General features: G+C 40.8%; 1 protein-coding gene across 1 annotated transcript in view; it reads left to right on the top strand.

Moving 5' to 3' along the window:
* Positions 1-5,467: 5,467 nt before the first annotated feature.
* stag1a (STAG1 cohesin complex component a) overlaps positions 5,468-27,704 on the top strand; it is a 37,404-nt gene continuing 15,167 nt past the window's right edge. The window contains exon 1 of the mRNA XM_020098139.2: positions 5,468-5,664. The gene's annotated coding sequence lies outside the window, so the exon portion shown is untranslated. The remainder of the gene's footprint in view (positions 5,665-27,704) is intronic.

Genomic DNA, 27,704 nt, shown 5'->3' with positions numbered 1-27,704 from the left:
CTCTCAAACACATATTCTCTCAGTGTATTTCTTATTTATACTTGTATACACAAAGAAACGCCTATTTCACAATTGGATACATCACCATTTCCAGTCTGTCAGTTAGATATTACCATTCAGACACAGTTTATTTAACAGTTTATTGATTTTCAGAACAAATAATATCCTGATATCGGTTTCTTATTGGCATCAATCCATATCTGGGTCTGTGTACATGGGCCCGGTTTGGGGCACTAGGTGTTTCTGAAGTATTAACAGGATGTCATTATTCAAAGCTCGGGGTCCTCGGTTCTCTGAACGACTTGTTCTCATTACAGCAGGAGCTGATGAGAGCAGAAATAAGTGAACCGCAGCCGCAGAAGGGACACATTCATCACCAGGCATCCATGGTGGAGGGGGAGAGGCGGGGGAGTCCAAAAAAGAAACATGGGGGAAAGTGCTGAGATTAAGATGGGGTTTATGATGAAGATCTGTAACAGGAAGTGGGAGCGTGGGCTGCATGGTGGTGTATGACACACACATGCACATTGCACCCAATGTGTCCACCATCTGTGTGTGTGTGTGTGTGTGTGTGTGTGCGTGTGCGTGTGCGTGTGCGTGTGCGTGTGCGTGTGTGTGTGTGTGTTCCAGAGAGCCCATGTGACAGACGATGACTGTCTGATTCACATGTAAGCTTGTGATAGCCTCTAATAGTTTTTTTTCCCTCCCGCTAATAGGACCTCTCATACATTTTTCAATACCTCAGTGGTGAAGAGGGAGACGGGGGGGAGGGAGAAGCAGGAAGAGATGGGGGGAGGCAAGAGAGAGGTTGCAGAGAGTTGTCAGAGAGGTAGCCGGTTAAATCTGAATGAGAAAAATCCTCCGGAGTGAAAACATTGCAAGCAAGGTCAGAGGAAATAAAAAATAGATCAGGCGCACAGACGTAAAACAGCCACATGAAGCCTCTGTGTTAGTCAACAGCCTCAGAGATGTGAATGAATAAAAACCTTTATTGCGTAACCAAGAAGTCAAATGATGTGTTTCAGGCTAAATGAAAAAAACAAGGTTTCATATGAGTCCATGTAGCTGTCATCAAAGCTCCTGTGAAGTCCCTGGGGCCTGTGTTTTCCCACAGATGGAGAATGTTTGACTGTTGCAGTAATAACCTGTGATTACTTTGACTCTCTAAAAGTGTTTGCTCTGGCTGATGGCTTGCCAGACAGCCTCTGTTTCCATGGTTACAGCCCTGGGAAAAGTTTTTTATACATTAAGCGGTGATGTGCTTGCAGCCAAGTGCGTCCTTGTTTGCGTATGTATACGTAGACAGTTTCACTAAAGGTCGTATCACTCTCTAAATTGGGGCAATAGGAACACAAAAAAAGGATCCAGAACAATTCTGACGCAGACGCCGTAGAAGTCTGGTGGTTATGTAAGTCAGCACTGCACCACGCATACTTAAAGAGGAAGGTGTAGTCTCGGGGAAAATGACTCCGTGAGCGTCAGTGCTGGGCAGAATTTAAAAGAGATGAACCTGGGCAAGTGTCTGCAGAGGACGACACTGTCAGAGGGCTGTGAGGGAAAAATAAACCAGAACAAAACAATGTAATTGTAATAAACTGTAAGCACCTGAACTGTTTTTCTTATGAATGTGGTTGAAAAGAATTCAACGTGCTAGACAAAAGGATAACCAAGCAGACAGAGATTTGAGCGTGTTTCATGGCTTGATTGTGTAATAGCATAAATGCAATCGATAAGGGAGCAATGTAAAAGGTTTGAAATGCAAAGTTATCCAATTACAGTGTTCCCTCATATTATGTATCTACGGTTCAGAGAGCTCATGCAATGCAAATTAAGAAAACACATGCAAATTAAAAAAGAAAAAAAGACGATAAATAGCGAAAAACAACACAGGAAGTGTTTCCAGGGGACCCAAACAAGTGATGAACCACCGATCTTGATGAAAAACAAAATTAGACATGTTTGGATGACTGATATTTATGAGTGTGTGCAAACACAATGTGGATCTAGTGAATTACTGAGTGCCGTTTTAGTTATCTATACAATACTCATGTTGTAAGTCAGGATGTGTGAGGTATATGAGAGCAATGATAACCTCAAAGTCCTGAATTTAGATCGTACAGTATATAAATAATTGAACGCACTCAAATCCTGAGAGGAGCCGTGACGTAAAATGAACTTTACAGTTTTATACAGGTCAGTAACCTGGGTATCGCTCTGACTCAGCACAGACGCACTCCCACAGTCGTACATATTTTACTCTGGTGTAAATAAATACATGTAAATGATTCTGACGGCATCGTTTGTGGAAGACTAGAAAACAACTAGATATTCTTCTTTCTAATCAGTGATACTCTGACATGCACCAGATCCTCCTACAAGAATAAGATTCTATCTATATTCTCTTTCCATGTGTTTTGAGGACAGAGACACAGTTGTTCCCTCCGTCGTCTGTATACTGCTCTGACCTAGTTTTTGCATCTTTGACTGATGCAGGTGATCTTCCCGAGCACACAATACCTTTCTGTTGAACTCACTGTAATTGGATTTTTGTCAAGGTGCATCGACCACGAGACGGCAAAATATTCATGAAAAACTAAAAAGACAACAAGACGGCACAGGCTTCTAATTAACACATCATCCAGGGCGTTGACCTCTGACCTCCTGTGTTGAGCTGTGTGAGGTCGCTCAATTACTGATCTCTGGCCTCTCTGGAAAATACAGTTTTCTATGTGTGGATCAACGGTGAACCTAAACAGAATTGTTCCTGGTGCTTGGATCTCCAGAGCAACTGTGGATGGGGACTGAAGTGTCACTTTAGCGAGACACTAATGTACATGTACGACTCAAGAGCATTCTCATGTGGGAATGTGTCTTCTGTGTGTGTGTGTGTGTGGAGGTGAGTATGTGTACACAGCAAAAACACAATAACCAGGAATAACACAAAAATGATGATGATTATTATGCTCACATTCTCTGAGTGTCACTTAAAGCATGTGTTGGGACAAACAGACGAAGGAAATGTGTTTGTTTTTCCCTGTTTTTAAAAAATGTAATAGGTCAAAACATTTCAGCACAATTCAAATTTCACAAATTGTTCCTCTGAACAACTATTTCAAAAACAATTATGAAACAATTGGGCTTCTTTGTTGTTTGGATACAAATGGCACCTGCATCATTACACCAAACATTACAGGATGATAACGCCTGAATATATGTGTGTGTGTGTGTGTGTGTGTGTGTGTGTGTGTGTGTGTGTTGTTGTGCAATAACCCTAAGGGGAGGATCTGGCAAAGCTTTTATAGGCAACATGTGCTGTTGCTATGGCAAACAACAATGCGTCCATCAGATAAAAACACCACCCGGTACATTTGTGTGTGTGTGTGTGTGTTTGTGTGCGTGCATCTCTCTTGTAGCTATCACAAAGATGCAGAAACACACAAAATGATTTTTAATCATTCTTTTTTTCTGCACTCGCTCATTCTCTCTCACATACACACTCATGTCTGATTCAAGTATTTGATATCCTCAATCGGGACTAAAATAATTAACCGACGCCACTGCGTCTCCTGCCCACCCCTCTCTCTCTTTCTGGCATTATCAGGCCACAGCGAGCAGGAGTAAGTAATCCCAGTACACATCCAGCCTCTATAATTGGGTTTATGCACCAACCGATATCAGACCACGGCCTTCATGGAGATGCATGGCTCAGGAGGTCAGGGCCATGATGTGCACACACTCACTCTCACTGTGTCTCGCTCTCTGCCTCAGGCAGAGAGGTAGAGGTAAATAAAGAGGGGGGTGAGAGGTGGAGAAAGCATCAAATATAACCAGAAGGTCAAAGGTCATCGATACATTCTGAGCTGTGTGACTCAGAAAGTGACTGTGATGTTACTCTAAAGTACAAAACAATAGTTATAACCAACATACACTTCATAGAAGCAGGATTTAATACAGGATACGCTACATGTACCTACAGAGAGTGAGTGTGAGTGTCAGCGTCATATCTACGCAGCTTTCAATCTCCAGCTGTGTTAGAGAACTGTTTTGTGATACATTTGAAGTCCTAATGATTGTTTTACATTTAGTCTTGCTGTAATGTGCATATTCCTCCAAAATGTAAGTATTAATGTATTGTTTTGGAGATTTGACACCCAGCCTAAAGCTTTAAGAGAACGGTTTTAACAGACACTGTCAAAATAAGATGTGGTTCTGGTTAAGCATTAGGACTGGAGTGCTTCAGTTATGGCTACAAGTACCTATAGACAGGGATATGTCATATTTATTCTTTTTTTATATTTTTGTGATGCAGTTTAACTCATACAGATTGCATTACATTTGAATGTATTGCTGTAATATGTATATTCATCTAAAAGGTATGTTGTGTATGTGTTGTTGGAGAATTTAGCTTTAAGAGAGCTGTTTAATCTATATAGTAATAGTCAGTTAGTTGACACTGTACCTATAGACTGGAATATAATGCACCTTCTAATTTCCTGTGGTGTTGTATAAGCATTTTTTGACATTGCTTTAGTTTTAGCTTCATCCACATATGAACTGGAACATGTGGCATTTATTCTTTTGGTGTTATATAAGAATTTAGCGATGCATTTGAACTCACAATGGTTTAGTTGCATTTGAATGTCTTGATGTAATGTGTGTATTGATCTAATGGACAGTATTTGGTGTTTTGTTTTGAAGAATTTAAATCCTGCAGAACGCTGTAAAAGCACTGATTAGTCTATATGAACAGTTAATATTTGTATTTGAGCTCATACTGGTTGCATTGCATCACTATGCTGTGATGTGTGTATTGATCTAAAGGAAAGTATTCATGTGTTGTTGGGGGAGTGACTCTTGTTAAGTCTGGATAGTAATACAAATTTAAAAGACAGTATACCTATAGACAGGAATGAATCGATTAATCATTAAATAATGATTTACATCCTGCACAAAACTGTAAAAGTGCTGTTCAGTCTGTAGACGGCTAATACACAGTCAAGAGACAGTCTACCTGTAGACAGGAACATGTCATATTAGTTCATCTTTTAGTTTCCCGTGGTGTTAGATCAGTATTTTGTGATGTGCAGGGTTTAATTTGAATCTCTCGCTGTAACACGTGTGTTGATCTAAAGTATGTGTTTGTTATTGGAGGGTGTTACATCCTGCAGGCAGATGTATAAGCTCAGTTCTGTCTCTACAGTAACAGACAGTTAAGAGACAGCGTGCCTACAGACGGGAAGAAGTCACATTGATCGATACTGTGATCTCTGGTGGTGTTATAATCCACGCATCCTGCACGAAGCAAGGGTCTCGTCAAAACAAACAGGGGAGTCCCTCTGCTCTCGTGCGCGTCCCCGTGAGCGCTGTGCTGGCGGGCCCCTCCCCTTCCCCGTGCCCGCCCGCCCGCCCGCCCGAGGCGCGCGGCCGCCTCGGCGCGGTGTGTCCGCCAGGGGGCAGCTGTGTGTCGGTCTGAGGCTGCGCCGCTCCCGCTGCATCACAGAGACGGAAAAACCACCAGATGGCGGTTTAGGATTGCTGCTCTTCTCCGAAGGCGCGGTTCCGCTCGCTCGGCCAATTTTCAATATTAAAATACGCACGATATTATCACGAAAATCGATTAATCGTTGCGGAGGGCGCTAATCGATTCGGCGATGGTCGCTGAAGGTGAGTGCTCGGGGTTTTTGTCGTGTTTTGTGCGGCGGGCAGGGAGACGGGGCGCAGATTAAAGATGGTGGACGCAGACAGGGGAGGCTGGCTGGATGGGGGATGGGCGCTAGCGGCTAACGGGGGTGAATGTGCTTTCTCTCCCTCCGCTCAGTTACATTATAGCCTAGCCGGAGCTGTTAGCATGTAGCTACCTCTCCTGGAGCAATCCGGCAGGGCGACCCGCCGGAGGGGCGAGCGGCTGCCGCAGCGCCGGCCCCCGCTTTGCCCGCACGTCCCCGCCCGGCGCCGGGAGTTGGGCTTGTCAACAAATAAAGAGCCATGCGGTGTGACGTGTTTTCTCGCTCTTTGCAGCGAAGCATCCACAGCATCACCTTCCCTCTGCCCTGCTGTGATCGCCCTGCTGATTTAGCTCTTGTCACCTGCTCACATGAGATTGCCACGTTGCTGTTCGACTTTTGTTGTTTTTCTGCCTCTGGCACTTTCTCCTCTCCGCACATTGTTTGCTGCGAACGTGCCACTTTTTTTTTCTCTCTCTCTCTCCCATCATCCCATCTTCCTCCTTCAAGTTTTGAACAGTGGTGGTGACTTTGCACGCGGCCAATGAGCCTGTTTGTGTAATGAACGACAGCACGTGGATGCATTTGTGAACGTGCTTGCAGGACGGACACCGTGCATGTTTTTCAACAACAACATTATGGCGCTTCTCGCTCTCTCTCCCCCTTTCCCGCCCCCTTCTGTGCGGGAAGCAGGCAACACTGAGCGGGGGAAACATGAGTCACATCAGTCTGGGGGGGATGGGCTCCACCAGCCAGCCCCACAGGTTCTGGCTCCTCTCCCGCCCTGACCTGCATGTAGCTGGGGGGCAGCTGATTGTGGGTCAGCCTCCTGTCAGTGTGCAAATTGTTGCATAACTGCTTTGTTTACAGTCAGCCATGTGATTTCTCACCTGGGCTGTCTCTGCTGTGCTATCTGCAGCTCGCGTGCCTTCCATTACCATATATCCTGCAGAACAAGTTGAGCAATGCATGCTTAACATGGTGAGGATTGCAATTGTGGATGAAGTGTATGAAGGCCCTCGTTCAGAGCTTTGCACTGTTCTTGCCTCTGTTGACATGTATGGCTTCTGTCTTTATATAATGAACACGTTCAATCTGCGAGTTCACATCTTTGAATGAATGAACCATGAGAACATTGTGAATGCACGTGTGAAATGCATTGCAGAGCTGCAGTTTCTATAAGGTGTAGATTTGTTACAGCTGGAACCAACAGTCTCCTTCATATGTTCAAACCCAATACTTAATCATTATTTCTTAACGTGATGTTGCTTTCTATTTTCTATTGCTCCACACAAAGTGGCCTTGAGGGAACACTTCTTCTGATCGAGCTTGCTCAAGTGGCTCCAGTCCATCTACAGAGGTGGAATTAATTAAATCTTCTTCTGTTCTATCACACCATCAACTGATATAGTGATATATGTGTATCCTTGCAAACCAATTAATCTTGGTTGTCTGCCTGTTTTGGTGAATCCAATAATTCAAAATCATTGATTTCTTACAAATTTATGATGTCTTGCACAATAAATCAATACATTTCCTCCCCATAGCAACATGTATTGAGTTTAGTTTTCATGAAATGTCTAATTCTACATGAAATATTACTATGTGAACAATCTCAAAAATGCTATTAATAATTACAGTGGTGCTACAGTCAGTCAAGTGCAGTGTGTCATCTACTACTGTTAAATTTTAATTTGGTGTAGCTGATGATGAACCAGTTGATTTCATACCTAGAGTTTATGATGGCATCTTGAAACACAAATGGATGTGTGGTTTTATTGGAAATAAATTATAAACTGCAACTATCAGATGTTAGATTTGAGTACATCCCCACTGGTTGTCAAATTGTGTAAAAGAGATGAACAGAAAATATCATTCCTTTCTTTGCTTCATTGGGATCATTTGGTTTGTTGTGTTGTGTAATTTGAGCTCCTCAGCCACTGCAAGCAAAACATGCACACACACACTCAAACACCATGACCTTTGGCTCTCGTCCATGTGAAAAGTCACCACAGGCCTAATGCACTGATGCCAGACTGCGTTGTGGTCAGCTCGGACTGTAGAGGTTGTTCCAGTGAATAACCATATCCATTGCTTTAGTTTTTTCACTCACTAAAACACATAATTACACTTATAATCCAGGTATCTACAGAGAAATGTGCATCATTTTCAAACTCTTTCAAACTGTGTGGCTGGTGTGGAGAACATGTCACATTTCAAACCTTTACATTACATTGACGGTTAACAGGAGTGATGACTGGTCCCTCCTCCTTCCTGTAGCGTTTCGATTGCTTGGCTCTATGCCCTTTCTCTAAAGGCCAGAGATCCACATAATGTTTCTCATTAGTGATAGTAATACACGTAACGTAGACTGTTATTTTACAGGTGTTCATTTGAAGCAATGAATATGGAATGATTGTTTGTTTTGAGAAGAAATTTGTTCTGTTAAGAAAACCAAATGTCTTGTCTGCATTTACTTCATAAATGTATCCTGATGTTTGAATTATTCTCAACATCCTGTAAAGCTGAGCAGACATGCTTTCTGTTATTAATTGCGTCATTTAATGGTTCCTAAGCCAGAGGCTCTAACCGCTCAGTTGCAGTGTGCTTTGCATTAGAGCTATATGCTTATAATGACACAGCTCAGGAGATTATGTAATGGCTTTGACATTTGTCATAGCCTATTACACGGTGACCTTGATTCAAGATGTGGGCTTTAGAGGGAACGTTTCCCGTGCTTATTGTTGTCCAGCCTTTTCAGAGGGTTCAGCACAGCCAGAGGGAAGTCAAGAGAAAAAATATTACTGCAATCTGCCTTTATTAGTCTGTTTAAATGTGTGTGTTGAAAATAAAACTTCTTGAAGCATTACAATACTCAGTGTAAGATTAATCCACTTTACAGTTTCATTCATACTTAGGTCTATAAAAATAATAAAATCAGGCAGAGGTGCATTTACCTCAATGTTCTGAATGCATTTATCGTACCAGAAGTCCCAGGGGTACCCCATAATGCATTATTAGTCCATATCCATGCATTTAATTCATGTATGCTTAAATATTTCACACCTTGCAAGGAAAGGAAATGATGGTGCTACAGTAGTGTTCAGTGTGTTTTTGTTGTTTTTTAATAAGGGAAGCCCTCCAGTCTGTTCATGTCTCTATGCAAAAAATCCTGCATAACACTTTGTAGAACAGTTTTGTCACCTCTGGCTGATTTAAGGCTTTCATTGTGATGTGGTTTCCTGTTGTGTGAATCTGTTTACTCAACTGTAGACTTGTGCTGGAGCAGAACTGAATATTTTGTAAGCCTGTGAATCAGTAGAGTCACTGTGATACTTGTGACGAAGCAACTAAGGAGAGAAAATAATAAAGATAGAAATGACATTAGAAGGATGATAAGCACATTAATAACTTAGAACGGCAACTTGACCTAAATCATCACATTACCCTGTTCTGTTTTTGGACTGGTTTGGTCTGACTTGTAGAAGCAAGTCAGTTCTTGCCATTTAAGGGATATCTTGAAATGACAGGACTGTAGAGTCTCTGGTTGCTGTGGTCGGACCAGAGTTATTCGAGACAGTTTCCCAGCATAGTGTTACCACTCAGGGATAATATTTAGATTCACTGGTCATATACTTGCAACAAAAAATGATATTGCAGCCTTATCACAGACATTAAAGTTGTGTCAGCTACAGTAGTTTGTAGCAGGGAACAACAGGAAACTTAAATGTTGATTGTTTGGAAATGTCGTGCAGAATGTAGCGTTTAAAGATGAGGAGCTTCTGGCCAAGTGTCAGAAGTTTGCAGCTTGGTGGTATCAGATATAGTAGTATCTGAAAATAATCATATGCAGTGCCAATAATGGTTCTACTCTAATTTCAGATGCCAAGCAGCTGTAAAGACAAAAGGCCCATTCAAAATGAATGATATATGATGCAACATGCATGAGTTATTGTCACTCAGTTATCAGTGTTCAGCTCAGGAAGATAAGAGTACATAGAGCCTCATAGACCTTTAAGCTCCTCTCGGACATACACTGAACTCCTGATAATCTCCTTTAATAAATTATCCAGAAGAGTTGTATGTGAGGAAAAAATTTCCAAGTCAGAGGCTCTGGATAATCTCCGAAGTCTTTCTAGTAGTAGAAACACTACATCATGTCCAGATGATCTAGAAAATACAGCATTAGATTATTGGGAGTATTCACTGCGAGGGGGACGCAGCGATGATGTTTTTATGACGAGATGGACAGTAAAAATCACAATGCTAGCTGTGCTTTATAGTCACCATTAGCATGGCTAATGTTTTACTTCCTGTTGGAAATGTCCAGGCTAATTTATCAAATAATGTGATGCCAAGCGGTTGTAGTTCCAGCACCATGAGGGAGGTTTCCTCTGCATTCAGAGGGTATTTGATAACGTGATGCTATTCAGCTGTCGGAGGGAGCATTAATGAGACCAGGTGCGTCATGTCGTGCGTAGTGTATGTGTGTTTTGGAGGTGTGTGATTTCTCTCTGGTATTCCTACACGGCTCAGTGGTTGCTACGCTGAACAAGCAGCTTCTACCTGCAGCTGAAGCACAAGTGTGTTTGCTGATGCAGGTTATTGACTGGCTGTGGCTGTTACTAGTTTATTAGAGAGTCAAGAGTGTGAAGACGACACCAAGACTTTACTTTCCAAGATGCTTCTTTCCCAATGTCAGCCCACTGCTTTAATGAAGAGTATCTCGGTCTCATCTTGGATCTGACAGGAACATACTTGAATTTTTATCACAAATACAATTGATACCTTCTTTACAAAGAGCGGACCCCTTGTTTTCTTCCCTACAGCATACAGTCATTGCTTTTTCATTAAATGGTGTGAAAGACTGATCACTTGGCTTTATACTGATCTCCCTGGAGAGGCTCTGTACTCAAGTAATTGTGTAAAATCAGACATTTATTTCAGTGCATGTCAAAGCTTTGACATCTCAGGATTTATTTGACAGCTGTAATAACTAGTCACATAGTACATGAAGGTTTTATATTTGAAGCATGAGCTCATAAAATACAATGGAGTTTGTAGTAGAAGCCGTTTGTAGAACATGTAGATCTGCTGCACCATAAAAGTAACTGCCGACATCTTAAAACAAGTTAGAACTCTTCAAGGAACATTTTGTTACGTTATACTTCAGCATTTTCCGCACAAAGTTTCTGCCTCTCATCCACACACAAACGAGCTTTTTCCCAAATGCCTTCCAAAGTGTAGATTTTCAAAAACTCTGGTTTGTGTGAATGCCTGAGGATTTGGGAAAGGATGTCACAGCTTACTTTTTACACAAAATCTCACAGTTGTAATTGTCAAACGTTAGAAACAACAAAAAAGGCAGCTACACATACTAGTTGCTCTACGTTTAGCACTGCTAGGGCTAACTACAACTTTAGCAAAACCTTTTTATTCTGATATTTAACACACATTGATGTCAACTATTTAAATAATGTCTAACTCCAACTGTGGCATGTAAATCGAGGGAAATGCAACACAAAAGGAGCGATTGCCTTCATACTTGATGTTAACATAAGCTGTGATAATTAGTTAATTTGGTGTCTCTTCTCAGTCCAATTAAATCAGCATTTTAATTGGATCAGTCCAATTAAAATGCCAAACCAGTCGTATTCTTTTATAGTTGTGTTTGTATGGTGGAATGAGATAACTTCTATTACTGGCCCACTTGCATTAGAAATATGTTTTTTCCTAAAGTATTTTTCAACAGATTATAAATTTAAATGACTCATTATTGTAAAAACATTGCAGTTTGGCATCCACCTCATTACCCAGTATATTATAGGTGTTATATAGATGTTTGGATGGATGTGTTGTTGTCTGCTTTCTAATGTGTGGACAGTGAGGAACTGCTGCTCCCACCTGCTTTGGAATTGCCTGCACTGTTGATACTGACAGCAGTTCATCTTTACACCCTTGCTGCAAAGCAGAGCGTTGTAGGCAGGAACACCTTATTAAAGACTGAGCCTTAGACAGTCGGTTAAAAAAAAAAAGATCGCCACCAGCACTTCACTCACGCTGAATATAGGGCCACAGTTTAAGGTTGCATGAAGTAGCAGATGCAGGTCCCTGTGTGTTCACATTTTTGCAAGGATATAAAGCCGACATCAGAAAAAACTGTTTCCAACCTCTCTTATTTAGCCCTTAAAAGATGATGGTTTAGCACTCTGATGTAATTATAAGCATATGCATAACTCCTCATGTGAGGCACTCTTTGGAAATAAATGCTGGATGACAATATAAAAAAACCATGGTAACATTATATACATTTTGGACACAGGGTCTGACAATAACAGGGTTCAATGCTGAGACTAATGCACACAAGAAATAAAATGAAGTTAGGATTTATTGAATTAAACAAAGAATAAATGAATGTACTAGAGGGGGCTCGGAGAATGAATACCTCTGCCAAGGCTAATGTCTTTATCTCGTCATGTTAAAGAGCACCTTGATGGAGGAAATGACATAAAAAAATTAACACAATGAAATAAATTGAAGTAAACGATGGCTATAAGACAGCGCTAACATTGTGAGTGTCTGTGTAAAGAGCTTTACACTTTCATCTGCTTTGAGTCATGGGCAAGAAAACTAATAGTTGTCTCACAAAATAGTGTACTTTTGTCAGTTTCTTGATTCTTAGGGGCAAAGAATTTCTTTTCGGGGCATTGACCAACTTTATGGTAGTAAAATAAAAGTCCTAGATTTGTATGAGCATTGATTGAGAGATTAATTTATATCTGTGTCCTGCAGGAGTGAAGTCCGTAGTTTAGAGAGGATATGATACATTATTGATCTCTTTATGAGGCATTTAGCTTTGCCTCCAGTTGCAAAGGCAGAGATGGATATCCTGCTCATAGAGGCTTGGAGGGTGGTTGTTTGAGGGATAAGATAAATTCTTGCCTTAGCCTGGTTGGGATTTGAGTGGTAATTTGGAGTTTATGTCTGTTCACGGCTGCCAGATCTAAATTTGGCACCAGACCAGACCCGCAAATCCTTTAGGTGTCATTTATACAGGCGAGGTTAACAGCCTGCTCCAAGCAGCAGCAAGTAGCACCCCCTCAGCATCAGCTGTGGCAGTGTGTGTCTCAGCGGTCAGTTCTATTTGTACACACTCTTACTTAATATTGATTCGCTGCCCCGTGCCAAGTCAATTCTGTGGCTGCACAGAGCGGGAATGAAGTAGCTGCAAATGGGTGGAAAGTTTGGCAAATGGGAGCTCACGTAGTTTGCCAAATCTTTATTAGCATTGGCAACACACATCATGACAATGTTCTTGCCATGACACAAAATGATAGTCTCTCTGAACAGTCTCTGAAAACAAGGTCTGGAAAAATATTTTACAATGTAAAAAGTATAAGTAGTTAGAGAGTTTAAGCTAGATATTGATTCTATCCATTTAAATATACAGTTTGCATGGATTACCCTCATACAAGTGGACATGTGACGGGCTGGATTTACTGATCTTACATATGTTTTGATTTTGTTCAGTCATTAATCCCATCTGCTCTCTTGGCCTATGCACAGGGGATTAAAGGGTTTCCCTGCCTGCACCGCTTTACTGCGACAGATTATTTACCCATAATCCTCCCTCTTTATCCCCTACTGACTGCATATTATCTTATCAGCTTTATCCACAAAATCAAACAGCTCAACACAGTATCAGACACACCCAGTGCAAACTGCTTCCTAAAACTGTTCATTGTTTGCAGTCAGGGTAAGTGGACAAAAGCCCTGTTTGAAATCATAATTGCCTTTTATACAACATTATCATAATTTACTTAAGTAGAGAAGTAATGACCTTAGTGTACCACAACCAATTTACCCATTGAATGGAAGCCTCTATGGTCATTTTTCATTTAAATCATAGTACTTGTTGCCAGTGTGTAGTTGTATTTAGTTTTAAAATACATGAATACAGTAGTACAATATTACAATTTTCTGATCCTTAAGGATTTTATTTTGTAGCCTGTTAAATGTAATACAGTGCAATGCAAAGTTTAGTCATTATCATGGCACCATTGCTTTGGTACACCCATAGACTGTATATAAAGAGGGTACACCACAAATTCAAATTCTGAGTACACAAGGTGACATCACAGAATGACCAAAAGTTATTTAATTTAAAACGATAACAAAAACCAGCAAATCGTCACACCACTAAAATGTTGCACTTTTGCCTGATTAAACAAGTCCTTTGCTTTTTTCTGTCCATTGACTCATCTGTTAATGAACTATAGATTCTTGATGGCAGCATTTGCTTCTTTTGTCAACAGCCATTATTTATTTCCATAGCCTCGCAGTAATTTTGTCTTCCCTACTTTATTTTGTGTGAAGCAAAAGTTTTTATTATTTTATTACTGACATAGATTACGAAACTATTATAACATTTTAATCAATTACATGTTTCTGTAATTTGACTAATGGCTGAATGGAAATCACACTCAGAAGTGATGCTTTGTTTTTGTGTCGTCTAAAGAACCTTAAACACTCCCCAGTAGACAAAGCCATTGTGCATCCCTCAGCAGGATTGGTTCCTCTTATGTAAACAGTATTTAATGCACTTTATTCTCCTCTGATTCATTGTCTTCTCTTTGTGTCTGACACCTTGCTGGGATCTGCATACACCAGCTCTGTTTTAAATTAGCCATCTGCCTCTGTCAAAGTTCAACAGCCTCTTTCTTCTGACTCCCTCAGCCTCAGTCTTTATCTGAGCAGTCATTATTCCCCTCGGCTGCCTGTACTTTATGACTACATAACGGCAGGAGTTTTTTTTTGCTTTGACATCTGCCTTCTCAGATTAGCCGGCCTCTCCCGCTCCAGTAAAAATCCTCGACGTGCCACAAGATCATTAGGAAGTAATAATGGGTGTGAGGGGACTAATAGCCTCCGCAAGGGGTGTGTGTCTGTCTGTGTGTGTTTCTATGAGTGTGTGTGTCCTGCCCCGTCCTTCACCGTCCTCCCTCCCTCTGCTCCTCTATTAGAAGTGAATATGTGGCAGACTCACAAATCTGGGCCAAGGTGAGAGAAGGAACACAGACAGATGAGAGAAGAACAAATGAGTCTTTTTCTCCTCCTCTCCCTCCCTCCCTCCCTCTCTCTCCTGCTGCCCTCTCCCCCCTCTGTGCTGCTGTCACACTTTCTCCCTCTCTCCCCCCTCCTTCTATTTGCCCCTCGCTCCCACCTCAACACCCCACACTCTCGTCTCCATTTTGCGTCAGCTGCAGCCAAGCAGGCAGCCATTGCACAGAGAGGGGGGGAGAAACATTGCCTCCTCTCTGCTTTATTCTTTCCACAGCCTTGCCCTTTGCTTTTTTTTCTTATGATCTATTTATCGTGTATTCACAGAGGTAGTTCTCAGGAGATAGCGTAGAAAGAAATATATTTTTCAGCCGAGGTCTTATCAGATTGTGCAGTTCACACATCATCCTTCTCCTTTTTGCAAGGATCAGGCTTTGTGTGCTGCTGAGAAAAAAGTGTACAGTGGCAATAACAGATGGCTGTGCGTGTGTGTGTGTGTGTGTGTGTTCACTGGGTACGTGGCTGTGTCTGACTCTGACTTTTGTGTGTCGGATGGGTAATCTCCCGTGTGACATAATCATAATCTGTTTAAACCAGGCAGCCACAGTTGGCCTCAAGGCTGTTCCACATTACAAGGCCATGGCTCTTTGGTCTCAGTATGTATGGAAGTTGGCAGCATGATAAAGTGCAATTACTCTTGTGGTGGTTCAGTTCGTTGCGGTGGCCCAGAGGGAGTGTTTGTGGTTCAAGTTCACAAGTCATGCTCTGGTTGGTCTTCAATGTTGTGTCATTTTTAAAAAGCCTCTTCTTGTTCTTTCTTTGTTGTTGTTTCATTAAACAGTTTCATTAGATTCTTGCTGTTTTTTGTGACTTTTTGTGAAAGTCCCTCCTAGTTTTGCAGACTTTGTATTGATATTGATCAGAGCGCTCACCAAAAGCCCAATAACAATAAGATATTTGCCTTGGTTTTTCATTAATTTTTTTAATAGTTATTCATAATAGTATTATAAAAATTATTATTAGACATTGCGCATTTTCAATCTGTATTCCAAATAACATGCTGTACTGACAAGCCTGAAAATGCAAATGACTTGACACCACATACACTGGATATGCCGTAGCTTTATAATCTGCAGAATTTAATTGCAACTGTTGCAAAGACGACAAGGTCAGCAACTCTTGTATTTGGTTATATTTTGCTCTCATTGATCCTTATGCTGTTTGTAGTAGCTGAAGAGTTGGTGGAGCCCAAAACAGAGTTAACATGACAGTATTTATATAGATAATAAAGTGATTGGGTGATTGTAAATCAATTTTGTCACTACGGGTAGTTTCTGCAGTCCCCAAAAAATCTAACAAAACTACAATATTGTAGCTAAAAATTACACTTGATGAATCAGTTATTACAATTTCTGCCAATGACTTTACTATTGATACACCTGTCTAGTAGTAAACAGGATAGTGTTACAAATACTTGTTTTTACAGGATGAATCTTCTTCACACCCCCTAACTGAAGGAAAAGCACATGTGGAACTAATGACATTAACAGCTCTGTTCTATTCAAGGGTCCCGGTGAGCTTCTATGCACAATACCAGGAATCCAGGATATTATTTACATCTGTGATCTTTCCACTGGGACATGTTGAAATCACTATTCGGTGGAAAATGACCTATCATGAGATCTGATCCAAAAGGTTTCAGAGAAATGCAGCTCTGCACATGTTTGTGGAGCTTTCAAGTGGCCACACACCGCTCATGAGAGCTCAGACACTTGAAGATAATGTAACGAAACAGTTCCCACTTCAGGCTTCCAACGTCATAAACAAATTCAGTGTTTCTTTTTAGCTTGCCTCTCTCGTCTCGTTAAGACGAGAAAGCAGTCGGCCACAGGATCGTTGCAGGAGCAGAAAGTACCGTTTTTATGTGTTATTTGAGGTAATAAAAACTTTTTATAATGTGGCTGATGCTGGGCTTATGGTGATCTATGAAGTGTGCATAATAGAATGTAAAGGAATATGGACGATTAACCTATGGCTGACATAACACTATGCCCCAAAGCTTTCTTTGAGTCAGTTTTAACGATTCCATTTTGAATTGTGCAGAACTCAAGGACATGCATTTCAATTATTTTTTTGTCTTGGGTTGCAAAGGCATTGATGTCACTTTATTGCCATTTTCATTGGAGCTGGCAGGTGCTAGATTGAATACATTATCAGACCAAGTTGGAGCTTTACCTCCTCTGCCTTTCTGCATTTGCCAAGAAAGAGCGTCACGTATAACCGTATGTATATATATATATACAGTATATATCTGGTGAGAAAGAACTAAAGACATCATGGATTTTAGGTTGCGGTTAACTGCCACACTACAGTTGTATGTTGCTTAATTGCTGAGGTTAGAAAAGATACATACTGTCACAGTCCTAGCATATGCTTGCCATCATGCTTATTTTCATCGGGTTGTTCACAGTAAACAAGAGCATGCAAATATATTGCCTGACTTTTTGAATGGAGGAAGAGCAGCATCTTGCCTTCTTGCTATCTACCCATCTTTGCTGCCGTGGTTGGTGTTACATTGTGTTCAGGTACAAAGCGATTCCATAACTTGTTCACTGGCTCCATCGTCTGTTTAATTGTTCTATAGACGTAAAACTTGTGTATCATTGGTAGTACCCACGTTCATCAAGTAAAAAAACTCTTCACTGATGCTACATTTATAAAGTGAAGGTATTTCCCCCATACATCAGCAGAGTTACATCAGAGTAGCAGATTTTTATCACGTGACAAGATGAAAGTTGACTGACAAGGAAAAGGTTTAAGTGTCAAAGGACGCTAAAAACATTATGGATGTTTTGACTGTTCACCAACTGAACAACAGCAGGGTCTATGTTTTTATAGCGGTGCAGAGTTATGCACAGACATCTTTTATGTTGTTATGAGAAATGTAAAAAAACCTTTTACATCATTATGTCAATGTGTCTGAACAAATTAGACTCTTGCAGACCGACTCAGTCTAATTAGGCTAATTATTAATGTCTTGTAAAATATCTGGCATCACAAGTAAACTACCAGATGGGAACATTTCCACACCATTGCATACATACTCAAAGGTGAACACTGACCTTTCAGTAATTCAGAGGCGTCTCTGTGTGTCTCTGGTTTTCCTCTGAGTGTCAAAGCCTCTAAAACCACATCTGAAAGATACTCTTACTTTTCCCTCTGCATTTGTCCCGCTTTATGATTTTTTTCCTCCCGCTTCCTCTCTGATGTATTTTGCAGATCTGAACTGTGTCTGTTTCAATCAGATACCAGCATGTAGCGTGAGCGCTGTCCTATCTGATGCAGCAGGACTCCTGGCTGAAGTATTTTCAGCACAGATGTCGCTGGTGTGACAAGGCAGACAAAGGGTCCCAGATGACTGAAATATTTAAAGTTGACATGTTTTACTAATCATATTATTGGCTGGACCTCGTTGCCACTGCAACTCAAGAATGTTCAAACCAAGCAGCTTGTTCAGAGTTGAGCTGTTGACTGGATGTTGGCCCTGCGCCAGTGTTTTACAGAACAGCAACATCCTCTGATTTATTTTCTCTAGTGGTTTGTGATCACTGGCAGTGCTACTGTTATTTTTGATTGTAGAAGTAAATCATATGTAAGTCAGAACCAATCACAGCAATCCCAATCCATTCCTGTGAGTGCTTCTCCCTTAATTATATTTGTGTATATGTACTTACAGCTTCTCACTTAGTTCTGCATTCATAATGGATGTGACTTTAAAGAAATTCATTATATTTTTCTTCTTCCAGTGTACGGCATACTAAGAGATGTTAAAGCTTTTATGATTTATGATAATAACTATGACAATAAAACTATAATTATTGTTATTGTTGATTAATCTGATCGTTATTCTCTCCGCTTGTCTGGTAAACCAAACATATCTAAAGTGATATCTAAAATCCCATAAAAGATTTGTTATGTCACTCAGCCTTGATCACAGCCTGTGCGTCTTACTTTCAGCTTCTGCGATGAACTTTATGACACTTGAACTGTAGATGCCTGCAGGGCTGCATGAAATCTAACCAGGTGTTGCACACAATTACTCATATCCTGTTTTATATTCTGTCAGCTCTCCATTCTGTCATTTGTAGGAAACCACTAATTCCATTCTGACAGATATTATTAATCTTTTTTATATTTTAAAGCACCTTTTTGTTCACACTTTGGTTAAGCATTGTTTTCCCTTAAAACTCAACAGCAATTTAACATACATTACATATGCATTCACTCACAGTACAGTCTGAGGTATCTGTTCAGTTGAGTTCAGTGTATTCAGGATATTCTTGTCAGTCACGGGATGATCCCTCAAGTCAGCAGGTCCACCAAGTTTCAAGTTAATTGAATCCATTTAAATTCATCGTGGCTGAACCGGTCCGCTACCTTCGGGCGCCCTGTGTTCACCTCTGACACTTCAGCTGTACAATTTGAGAACAAACCACAGATTAGTGTAGAGATAAGACACCTCTCTCTGCCACTTCCTCCTTAACCTCAAAAAAGTGAAGTGGTAAAAGTACACTCCAGTCATCAGTTTTCGGAACACTTAGCAAAAAACTGCTAAAACCAATCCACTCTAATACAACAGTCCTGTTATAAATCCTCCCTTGAAGGCTATAAATGTATTTTTGTTCTCAGCTGCATGTGTTTTAGCTAAGCTGCATCCATATTATTACGTCTTCATTTTAAAATATCGTTATGAAACTAAACTGATCTCTGGAATGTGTTTGCTGCTTTGAAAAGAGGAAGTAAAAGGTACGAAGAACGAGGAGAAAATAAAAGCATTGCTTGCATTTTAAAATTAAGACATAGTCGTGTGGATGTCTTCTGAGTCTACCTATTAAAGTGACAACTGAGTGTACGTTAATGAGGAGACCACAATCTGTTTGGGGAAGAGAGGAAACAGCCTGGTTTATGCTCACTGATACAGGCTGAGGCTAATAGGCAGATTCCTCAAAAGCTCAAAACCTAATTATATATATATATAAAATTGTTTTATTAAAGATAAGAGCGGTAAACAGCCATTAAACAGCATATTGCTTATTTGAGGTCTGTACAGGGCATGTTGCTAAGGGAACTAGCCTCGTAAAGAAGAGTTAACATCTGTTTGTGCAGACAGAACCTTCAATCAGTTTTTGCCTTCCACTCCTTATTATAAAGACCAGTTGTGAATGCAGTGACACAGATATAAAAAAAAAAACAGTGTTAAAAGTTAAGCCACTTCAGTCTGAGCTCAATGTAACATCAGCTCCGCAAGTCAGAGGCTGTAGAGCACAGAGCCTGCAGAAACAAAGTTAAGCAGCTTTAGCTTGTGCCAGTGAGTTGGAGCTCTGCAGTGGTTCATGTGCTGAGCCTGTGGCTGTAGTGTAAAGGGAGAAGAATAGGTCTGCAGTTTGGGCCGGTCACCTCTACTACAATGTCTTATTGCCTTGTTTTGATTATGGACTTATCAGCTCATTAAGAGAGAGGATGCTTTTCCCTTAAGTGGCTTTACCCAGCTTTTTATTTACTTCAAAGCCAGCAATATTATTTTATTACTGAATTTTAGTCTAGACCTACATTTAGAGTCTGCCTATCTTATTGATGGTGGGGTAAGTACACCCTCTCATATTAACTCTCTATTAATTAGGTAGGGAGATGGTTAGCTGTTAAGAAAATGTTTCATACTAAATTTAAAGTTTTCAGCGGAAAATAGTCTGCACTTACTCTCCCAGCCACCCTGTAAGACTCTTGAAGTTACTTCTGGAGGACTCAATTGTTCATAAATGGGTAGAGTGGGGATCATCTTCACTCAATTATTAGTTATAATTCTGGCTCTAAAAGCCATTGCACGTATTCCAGGAGGAACATTAGGGAGCACCCACACCCTACCTCACTTTCCTGTGTCCATATCGCCCCACCTTTCTTTCACCAGCAGCTCACTTTGATTCTCAGCTTTGTGCCAGACACCTACCTGCTAACTGGCTCCACCGACACTGGATAAACAGGTTCAATTAGCATCACAGTAAAGCTTTTGACTAGCAAACAGCTGGTAACAGGTAGACAGAACAAGTCCTAACCAGCTGTTTTATTAAACCTCTACACACCAGCACAATCACAATGATTTATATTAATAATGCATAGTGGACTTCAGAGCATTGGGCAGTCATTCATCTCTATCAGGTCTTTTTCCTGCTAACTTTGTTCTGACTTAATCCCATTTCATACTTTTACATATTCCTCTCATAGGTGGCCATAGTGGGACTTGTTAAAACCCAGCGTTCCCCACTAGCATCAGATCACTGACTCATATCATATAATATTGACTTCACACATAAATAGCACAGAGATCTCATCTGGATTTATTTATGGGACCGCATAGGACATGTACAGTAACGTGGGGTAACCACCCTTTTTTAAATTCATTGCTTTTTCCCACCTGGTATTATTAGTTGTGAAACCAGTCTTGTGTTGTTCTGCCTCAGAGGCTGAACAGTTGTAGCCCTCAGTGGTGGAAACGGGGGCTGACTACACTGGAGTCTCTGGAGATTGTGGCCAATTATAGCAGATGCATCACAGGTTACTGTTGTAAGGAGAATCAGAGAATCGGCCAACAGGGACCACGACAGCAGGGAAGGTGTGTGTGTGTGTGAGAGAGGGAGAGAAAGAAAGATTTAATATTTGCAGAGAAAAAGACCGTGCACAATGCAGGTGAAGGCAAATGTCAACCTGTTAAATCCTCGTTGTGTTGCTATAAGCAAGTGAATGGAAAAAGTGTTGAAAACCAAGTGCAACTCTGCATTAGAGAGTTGCTTCAGGTGTTGTTTGTTAGTGCTGCAAACCCCGTTTATTGTGTCATATCTGCCATGTGGAGATGTCTCTCTGCTGTATATGAAGCTGATGAACAGGTGACGCTGAATCATTACCAGCACCAGTGTCACCATCTCATTTCCCTGTGGAAGAGCAAGGGGGGGGGGTTTGATGGTCGTAGCATGTAGTTTTATTGTGTGAGCATCTTTTATAGAGCGCGACATTGACCGGCCACTTTTAGAGCAGCTCTGGTTCCAGAAAGAAGTTTCCCATTCATTCTCTCTGTTATCGACGTTCCAGAAACTCCTCGTAAAAAGAGTTTTAAGGTTGGAACCAGGCCGACCAGCCACAAGATGGATCTTGAATATAAAACATTCGATTCGGACTTTGCAAAAAGGCAAATATACAAGACTGTGTACAGAATTATTTGAAAATTGGCATCCCAGAAATCATTGAGAATCATCCCGTTTCAACGACTGTTGTGACTTACGTTATTAATGTAGTGTTTCATTATATTGTAGTTTGGTTCATTTATGTATATAGAGTTTCATACAGTGTGCAGTATAGTGATCTGGGGTAACGCTGAACAATCCGACTGTAGCCGACATCGTTTGATGGGTTCATAGATGTGGTAAACATTTCCAAGATAACAGTGAGCTCCCCCAACCAGTTTCTATGACCCCTGAGGATTGTGGGTAGTGTAATACTTCTTGACCATTTGAATAAAACACTTTTTTCTTAAAAGCAGTTGATATCATACAGACTTTTCTTTTCTACAATAGCAAACCACATTGTTTGACAATCTTGTGGTAACCTTGGATATATACAATATTACGGCTGATAATCAGAATCTCTTTTCATAAAATGAATGGGATTTGTAGCTATGCTGTTGAGCTCTGTTGTTTCCATTGTTAGGTTATGTTGTAATAGTATTCTTTACAAAAGAGTCATTTTCATAATTGACACATTTGCTTGTGGGAAATTTCTGCCTTGAGGCAGGAGCAGGTTTTTTAATTTCATATTTGTGAGAAATGAGAAAGAAAGAAGCTGAAAAATAATCTGATCGGCTGTTTTTAGCCCTCAGAATCTCTCTCTCAGTCGAATGAAGTATGAAGTGATCATGAAAGACATTAGCTTAGGTGAGAGGTGGTGATGGGAACTTGATTCATTTTCTATCAAGGTGTTTTGTCTGTCTCGCCACTAAAGCCTCTGGCATTGGAACTGATTTATTACTTTGCACACTATTGCATCAATTAACTGTTGCAGCACCACTGCATCGCGTGGGTACATCACATTATCAGGTTGTGTATTCATCCATTGAATATAACCTGCATAATTCTGTTTATAGCGCAGTGATGTAACCTGGTGATAAAGCTTCGACTTTGGAACTTGTTTTTCTTTCTAGAGAACAAGTTGTATATTGTATTGTAATAACATTTCTGTCTCTGGTGGTGAAGTGACCATAAAATTTGAATTTTTCTTGTGTTAATGAAATAAAAATTACTGAGCATTTTACAAGAGACCGATTTCTGAAAATAATTGGTTGGGCATTGGTGAGTACGCAAATCAATGTACTAGTCCGATACCATGTCAAGTATATTAGTTTCCCCCAAATAAAACAGGAAACACTTCTTATTGGCCACTTCATGACGGCAGTTGCACTTGTGTTGCGCTGTATTGCCACACGCATGTGCTGCTTTTACAGTGGAGGAAGCACAGCAGTGTTTCCGTAGTGTAGCGTTAGCCAGAGCTAGCTGAAATATCACAATTTGTCAGTATTTCACTCTGGAAAGTCAAGTTAAACAGGGACATATGTTGTTTGCAAGACTTCAGTTTTCAGAGGGTTGTTGCCAGTTATGAAGCTAACAATCTCCTAAACTGAGTCAGACCAGGCAACAATGATGGCCATCATTGCTTATAGGTTACATTTTTGTATTGTTACTGAGCACGTTGAACCAAGTAGGCAGCAGTGACAGATTATACTTTATACGTTCATTCTTGAGTGTTTGGCTCAGTTGGTGAGGTTCCAGCATCTTTCTGATGTCAGGATTTCTTTGCCATGGAAGGAAACACCACAAACTGATCTGATGTAAGTCTGTGAGGAGAATCCAGACTGATGGATTAGGGAGGATGAAGCTGATCTGAAAACTTTCACCAGCATTACAGGGGTCCTGTAAGAGTGTGCAAGTCAGATTTCATGATTGGATCTGTTACTGTCCCCCCCCACCTCGTAGTCCCTCCTGTCTCCACTCAGCCAATCAAATATGCCGTCAGCGCCGGTCTTATGACCCACACCAGTTGCTATAGCAACGTAGGCCTGCCTCCTCGAGAACATGTCATGCATGTTAAGTGGTTTTCAGATGCTCGCTCGTTGTCTTGCGCTCTCTCTTAAGTAGACATACACACACACACACACTCTTGCTGTGGCTGAAGTGATGTCGCAGACCACTGATAGTTAACATGAGGGTTTGTCTCAATGCCTCTGACGCAGCCCTCGTAACGACATGGCCTTGACTCTGGAGCGCAGCTCTCTTTAAAAAAAGTGGCCACCGTTATGTATTGAATATCTCATCACTAAATAAATGTTTTACCACCTAGAAAATAAAGTTTTGTGGTTGCAACTTGAATTAAACTCAAACCCAGGACATGTTTATAGGTGTAAGCAGCTCAGACAATGATGAAGTCACAAAGCTTAACAACCAGCAAACTGAGAAATCAGTGCATGTTGAATTTTATATGGCCACTTATTCATAATGTTCCCCATAAATCAGACGGTTTCAGTTTGCCCAGTTTTTCTGTGGAGTGGCCTAATTACATTTTATTATTCTAACTGGGCTGTGAGTCAATTTTATTTATTTTTGAATTATTTGATTTGGTGTCAGTCCGCAGTTGAAGTTTTCAATCATTTGGATAAGAGATCGAGTTCTCCTGATACTTTTTGACGTCTTGTCAGAAGAAATCTACACATGCAGAGAGTCTTGTGGCAACATCTACAATGTCTGGGCTGATGTTTTGAAATGATGTAGGGCAGCTTCCCTCCAAGCAGCCACCAGAGGAGTAACAGCCAATCACCACAGTAAAGCAGCCACAGAGGTCAGGACATTTCCTTGAAATTTGAAAGGACGGACTTAATGTTCACATGCTGACCTGGCAGCTCCGACAGTAAAATATCCAATAGAGTCAATGCTATACACTTGGAAGATGTCAACCTGGAAAAATTGCAATATTCTTGAGTTTGACTCGCACAAACTTCATGTCTGCTAAGAAAAACAAGACCGTTGTTCCTTGTGTTTTTTAATGAGGATAGTTAAGTTTTCATTATTTCTCCTTACTCCTAAACACTGTTTCAATTAATCTGGGATCTCCACACCACTGTATCAGCTCTTCACCAGCTGAATGCAGCGGCTGCTTTTCTCCTTTGCAATAATGAAAACTGGTCCACTTGCCAAAATGAAGAGCTGAAAAATGCACTCACTGTTTGAAGTGGATCAAGAGTGAATCAGAAAACATGGAACTGTCTTGTGTTAGATTAGAGCAACATAGTCTCTTAATTAATTGCTCAACTCACTGGTTGTGGCATCTCCACTGTGAATCTCGGGCTTCTCTGATAGTAAATGTAATGCCTCTGGGTTTTCGGCAGCTAGGTAAACCAAGCATAAGCATTTCCTCTTTAACCTGCATCACCACACATGCTCAGCAGTTTACAGTGACGCCACAGCTCAGCTGCCATCTACAACCACGTTATCATTGTACTTTTCTTCTGCTGTGAAGAAGCAATAAAAGAAATTCACATGATCACAGTTCAAAAGAGCAGTGTATCGAAGTGACTGCAAACAAGAAAAGACGACATGTATAATTCATAGTTCTGCTGTTTTAAAATTGATATTTATTTAATGGGACAGTTTATTTTCATTCTTGCCGTTGAGTGGAGAGAGGAAGGGACGAGAGAGGTGCAAAGTAAATGCATTTGGCAGCTTCTATCCAAAACTGAGGAAGAGTTCAGTAGATTCGCTGCAAATTATTCATAGCCTCCTGTTGAAGCTGCTTCAATCTGTGTGTGTGTGTGTGTGTGTGTGTGTGTGTGTGTGTGTGTGTGTGTGTGTGTGTGTGTGTGTGTGTGTGTGTGTGTGTGTGTGTGTGTGTGTGTGTGTGTGTGTGTGTGTGTGTTAGAGAGAGAGAGCCAGTGTGTTGACAAAATGAGGAAAGTCAATGTGTATTGGGGATAAATTTAGCTGTTGGTCAGTAACCGGTCAGGCAGGCTCCATAGCTTTCTCACACACACACACACACACAGCCTTTTCCTGTTCCTCTATGCGTAGATCAAGACTGAGAAAAAACATCTCAATCTGTCAATGAAGGGAACATAGATGCATGTTGGTGGGAAAAATAAGATGAGATATAACATTGTGACATGTACAGAGGGATGATGGTGGAGGTTGGGTCTCCAGAAGCGGTCAGTGTTCCGTGGCAGCTGAGAGTTGCATGCTCGTTCCGTGCACACGTACATAAACATGGTTCCGTTCACGCTAAAAGGATGGTCTGTGTCAGTCTGGAGTTCCACACATGCATACCTGGTCCCACACTCCAGCTGTACAACTGTGGATTAAATCCAATACCTTTTGCTGTGATTGCTTCTCATTTATCGATTTATAAGTGCTGACTACAAGTCTCAGTTATATATGATCGGAGGAACAGTATGATTTCACTGTGCTTTGTTGTCATCTGGAGCTGCTTATTTAAACCACATGAATTAATTTTTATTGGGAATGAACCGCAAATGAACATCACTCAAGATAATTACAGACAAGATTAAACAAGGTGATGACACATTAACATCTCTGGGAAGTGAAAGACTGTGAATGTAGTTTATAGTTGACAAAGACCAAACATCGTGTTTTCCTTGTGGTTTGTTTTCGACTCTATTTCTGTTCAGACCCTCTGGCATTCCCCACGTGGCCCTGTCTCCACATTGTTTACCTTCACTGTCTTTTTTCATCTGTTTGTTTATTTGTTCAGAAAACATCCCTATGTCCCATAATCCTCCATTTTTTATAGCACTGTGTCTTTGCCCCCCCCCCCGGCTATGTACTGTATGTACTGTGAGAAAAAAAATTTCAGCAGTCAATACTTATAAAGTACTTTTTTGTTTTACATTCTCAAAATGTTTGAAAAGTTATGTTGCTATTTTCCTGTTCTATTTAACATTCAATATCTTTAACCTTAGAAAGTGCTGTTAAACAAAAGCCTGCATGGAAGATATTATTCACACCCACTTTATTTATACATTTAAAACCTTCATTTGCATGTACTTGAACATATAGTATATTTATATGGTATTTAAATACTGTAATTTTCCCCATATTCCAGCATCTAAAGCGGTTGTATATTAGAATTTGCACATTAGTCGAAACGGGCCTGAATTACAGCAAAGTTTCTCCTGGTTCACCCTGTTTTGCAGATACATCCCTGCTCCCTTTGTATTTCTGACACCCATCTTATTCATGCAGAAAAACTCCTTAAGGTTGCATGAAATCACTTGTCAAGCAGTGATCCGCCTCTTTCGAATGCTGTTTTAAGCCTGGTCAGCAGTTTATTTCCCTCACCATTCGTACAACATGTGCAGCTGCGTCTGCACAGTCTTGCCTCTCAATGCTTTTGCAGCTTTTATGTCTGTGCATTGATATCAAGTGCCAATACTCATCAGAGGCTTAGATGTGTGCAGGCAGGTGAAGTCCCTGCTGTTTACACCTGTTCAACCCGTTCTGTGGGCTCTGCTTTCCCACTGTGGAGCCTCGGAAAAGGGCAACTTCTGATTTGATCAAATATCATTACAATAACCTAAATATCACACAGGCTTTCAGACCTTAAAAAGAAACTCTGGGCTTGTAATGACTGAAAAGCCTGAGTTGACTTTTTTCCCCCACAGTCCTGTCATGTTTTCAAATGATGGGCTGGCTGTGTGGGAACAGTGTGTGTATATGTGTGTGTGTGTGTGTGTGTGAGAGAGAGAGAGCATTGTGTGTGTATGCCCCTGCTACTCCTCAGTACAAACACTGTGGAAGAGAGTATTTAAATACACAC

The sequence above is a fragment of the Paralichthys olivaceus genome, chromosome 12 (genome assembly GCF_024713975.1).
Source record: "Paralichthys olivaceus isolate ysfri-2021 chromosome 12, ASM2471397v2, whole genome shotgun sequence".
Taxonomy (NCBI): domain Eukaryota; kingdom Metazoa; phylum Chordata; class Actinopteri; order Pleuronectiformes; family Paralichthyidae; genus Paralichthys; species Paralichthys olivaceus.
The sequence above is the reverse complement of the archived record's forward strand: the minus strand, read 5'-3'. Positions and strand labels throughout refer to the sequence as shown.